This window comes from Formica exsecta, unplaced genomic scaffold, assembly GCF_003651465.1.
Source record: "Formica exsecta isolate Colony F162 unplaced genomic scaffold, ASM365146v1 scaffold290, whole genome shotgun sequence".
NCBI classification, from domain to species: Eukaryota; Metazoa; Arthropoda; class Insecta; order Hymenoptera; family Formicidae; genus Formica; species Formica exsecta.
Window position 1 is genome coordinate 471,392 of NW_021850162.1, and position 4,554 is coordinate 475,945.

General features: G+C 32.9%; 1 long non-coding RNA gene across 1 annotated transcript in view; it reads left to right on the forward strand.

The window, feature by feature from the left end:
- Positions 1–4,554, forward strand: part of LOC115237320 — a 191,321-nt gene that overhangs the window by 45,658 nt on the left and 141,109 nt on the right. The gene's annotated exons all lie outside the window — the stretch shown is intronic.

Here is a 4,554-nt window from a genome sequence, read left to right on the forward strand (position 1 = left end):
GATCCTCGGAAAGGGGCGGGGGATCGTTAAAAGTGCTCCGGAAACGGGGATTTCTTTTTCTCGCTTATTAATGAGTGCGAGTAAACCCGTTCTGGCGCGGCGGAGCACCCGAAACGTTTTGTCACCGTCGATCGTTAGCCCGACTCAATTTGCGCCCAGTCGGGACCTCATACGACATAAATTCGAGGGTCTGTTTTTGTTTCCGACATTCTTTCGAGACAAGAGAAATTAACTTGCGTTGGGTCTTTTTTTAGAATTCTCAAAAAATTTATATATTTAAGAGAGAAAACATTAAATATATATATTCTATTTTTATTTTATTATTTTTATTTAATTAAATAATAACTCTTATAAAACGACCTAAATATCACATTATGGGTAAAATACACAATGTATCCGACTTTTTGTTCCGTTAAGCAAAACTGCCAATATGCCGCTCCTGCTAAATATTATATACTCCACTGGAATACACAACACGGCTAAATATTTTCTGCTTATTAAACCGGAATATTGAGTTTCTTGTCCGAAGAAGCTGACATCTCTTCGGTTATCTCATTTGTCCGACTAAAACGAAATGGCAACACATATTTGATTTTGCTAGAATCCTATATTTAGAATTTATTTAACATACATGATTCTGAATATTCATTACTTTTGCGCGAATATCCATTATCTTAATCCTAGCAATTATTACGGCGCATTTTTTTCCTGCTAGATTAAGCGTGGACTGGAAATGTAAAGTAATGTAAACTCTAAGAACATTTCATTTTCTCATACTTTTCATATTTTTTCTTGTAATATGCAAAGTAAAAATATTTAAATCGGGCACGAACTTATGCAATCACCTGATATTTTCTGTTTATTAAACCGGAATATTGAGTTTCTTGTCCGAAGAAGCTGACATCTCTTCGGTTATCTCATTTGTCCGACTAAAACGAAATGGCAACACATATTTGATTTTGCTAGAATCCTATATTTAGAATTTATTTAACATACATGATTCTGAATATTCATTACTTTTGCGCGAATATCCATTATCTTAATCCTAGCAATTATTACGGCGCATTTTTTTCCTGCTAGATTAAGCGTGGACTGGAAATGTAAAGTAATGTAAACTCTAAGAACATTTCATTTTCTCATACTTTTCATATTTTTTCTTGTAATATGCAAAGTAACATTATTTTACTTTTATTGCTGTAAAAATTTTCTTTTATTATAAGATGGTAAAATAAAAAAAATAAAGAACATTTAAAAGATTTGTAAAATAAATAAGTTCTCTAAGCATGAAATTATAAAAATAAATATTTCTAATTGTATATATATTTTTGTTTATACTTATAAATTTTTTCGTTCAGCTTAAAATATTGCTATGTTTATTTTATATATTTTACTGGTATTATTTGATTCCCTTTATAATATATACACAATTTTTTGTAAGAGATTCATATCAATCTGCAACAACAGTCGAGAAAGTTTGTTCCTCTTGTCCGCTTTCTGCGCGTAAAAAGCTCTGTTATTTTTAAATCTAGAAAGTTCGGCAATAAGACTTGGTTATGACAGGAACGTAATTGTGAAAACGCACAAAATATAATGGAACTTACGTGAAATTTCTGCACAGGGCAAAGGATCCACACCGTTCAAGTTAAAGACTTGTGAAACTTTCAGGAGTGCATATAATACAGAGTGACGGCGAAACAGCGAAGGAAACGGAGACGATTCACGAATTCTTGCAAAAGCTTTCGCGAGTCCGAGGGATGTTCGAAATTTTTTTCCGGACGAAACTTATGCCGATTGCGGCCTTGACATTTCTTTCTCGGCGAAGTTTTCGAGAGCAGTAGACGTGCCATATATCGACCTCGAGTTCTTTGTCACATTATTTTACTGGGAACTATATTACATTATTCTACGAATTTATACATTTTTTTAAACGGAATTATAGAATATTATTAATGTGTAATATTTGTTCTTAATATATTACTATAATTTTATAATGAATTTTATTCACGCATTAAATACTGTTCGTTAGAGAGTAGCTTTGTAGATTTGCATATTAGTTGGAACGTAATGCAGTATTTTCTAATTTGTAAATTGAATGCGAGCAGGAGAGCGACAGTTCTTCCGCATAATTAATTAAGTAGCATGCGTTAGTGGGAATTATGTTACTCTGGATTATTATGCTTATCATCTCGCATGAGAAGCGCGAGACGTTTCCGCCGGGCGGAGTGAAAATTCTTGATGACATTTGCAAATGAAATCAGGCCATTAAGGTACTGTCTCTTCCATCTTGTTCCGCACTATTTCCACGAAGACAATGCGACGTTACTTCCGGCCTGTCCGCATTCCGCGGTTATCTTGCAGACAGATGACAGCGATATTGCTGCTGCCTCGCGATTAATCTGCATATTCGTCTCGGTAACGATTTGTTCGTCTGAATAGCGCCAGAGATATGAAGTTGTCGGAATTCAAGCGAAATCTTATTAAATTGGCTTTTGATATGACAGGATATTCTATACTAAAAAAATATTTAGGTAGAGAGAGAGAGAGCTTTGAATACGAAAGATAGATTATATAGAAGTTTAAGACATTAAATTCTATGATTTTCTTAAGAAAAAATATATAAAAGTTTTGAATGTATGTACAATGATTTAAAATTATCTATATGAATATATAGAAATTTTGCATTTATATTAATTAAAGGTATAGAAATTTAAAATATATTTAAAGTAATGATATAATTTATTGATTTAAATTATTAATTATATGAATTAAAGATATAATGGTTATTTTATATTTTTACTAGCTTTTCTTTAGCATATACTTTAAGATACTATGACAATGATTTGGCATTATTTTTTCTATTCTGCTTTATAATGCATTTTGAAAGACACAACTTACTTTTAATTATTATGCGCATCCGCGTGTTTCGGATAATCGATACGGATAAACGAATTTCTCGACAAATATAACATTAAGACACAATCTTAGAGACCTTTATTATAATCTGTATATTCGTCGCAGCACAGTCTGTTCCTCCTACGATAAGATGAAGCGCACCTCTCTCACGTACCTCGTATTGGATGCCGGGAGCATGTCTCGCAGTGACATTTGCAAATGATGTTAGACCGTATTAGCGTATACCATCTTCCATTTACGTGCCACTTTGCGAGAGAAAGAGAGAGAGAGAGAGAGAGAAAGAGAAGCTTAGAGAAAGACCGAGTTTTGTTCTCGCTCTTTGTGTGCGCCTTCGTGTAACCGAGTGCGGATCCGAACTGAGTCGCGTCGCTTCTAAACTAGTTCCAAGTTAATCGGTGACGGCGTTACCATTATGGTGTAGGGTTGCGAGGACGCGAGAGAACCAGGGACCTCCTGGAAAGATGGTCTAGCGGACGGGCCGCGGGAAAAGGGATGATTTGCATTTTAATTGCACCTGCAATCTTCCTTGCCGTCCTCATCGTTGGCACTCGTACGCGACCCAACCGGCTCTTCTCACAGTTTCTCGCAAAAGGATTCGCTCGAGAGAGAAAGAGAATGACGTAGACGTTTTTTTTATTTAAATTCGCCGCTGCTATTCGTGAGTTTCACGGACGCCTACCACGTTCACGATAATAAAACGGGTTGATACTTCCGTATATATATATATACTCGTAAGTGCGCCAAATATATCGCCAGATGTTACAGTATGGATTCGTGAAATGTAACATAAGTGTATTCGTAGTGCGTCAGAAAATATTATTCTTGTACATCTGTTGCTAAAATTTTGCGATATATATGTATATATATACGTGTGTAAACACACACATGTGTACATATATATATATCATATCTATATACTGAGAGAGAAAATAATTTTTTTACATTTAAAAAACTCATTTATTTTGATTTAACGTAGATTTATTGTAAACAATTTTACATGTGCATATAGTTTTGAGAAATAGAAATGTTTTTTTGAAACGCATACGAAAATTACAAATAATTAAAAATAAAAATAAATAATTTATAAAAAATTATAAATTTCAGAATAATTGCAAAAGAGTATAAAGCTATATATGTGCGTGTATAGGTAAAAAATTTACTAATATAAATCAATATTATATATTATACGTTTGTCAGACATGCACAAGAATAAAATCAAATATATGGATAAGGATTTTATAAGATTCATTCGCGTGATGATGATTCTAAAATACAAAACGATGATTATTTTATTTATATTGAATCTTAATTATGTTTTTCTAAAATCTTGTTTCTTGTATCTTTCTCTCTTCATCTTTGCGCGTAAATGAAAGGCAACTAATGACGCGGAGAAGTTCTCGCGAAGGGATAATCACGAACTTTGCCGTTCAGTTTTCCTTGTATCCTTTGAGCCATTAATAATCAATGATTCACAAGACGTAAGATAGGAATATTATTATTTGATAATTATTGGGATGTACAGAATGATAATTTTAAATAAAAAATCCATATATTGTATTTTAGAATGAAAAGTATAAAAGTACAATGCATAACACATGTATATATATATAAAAGAAAAACACTTTATAAGAGACTTTTTCT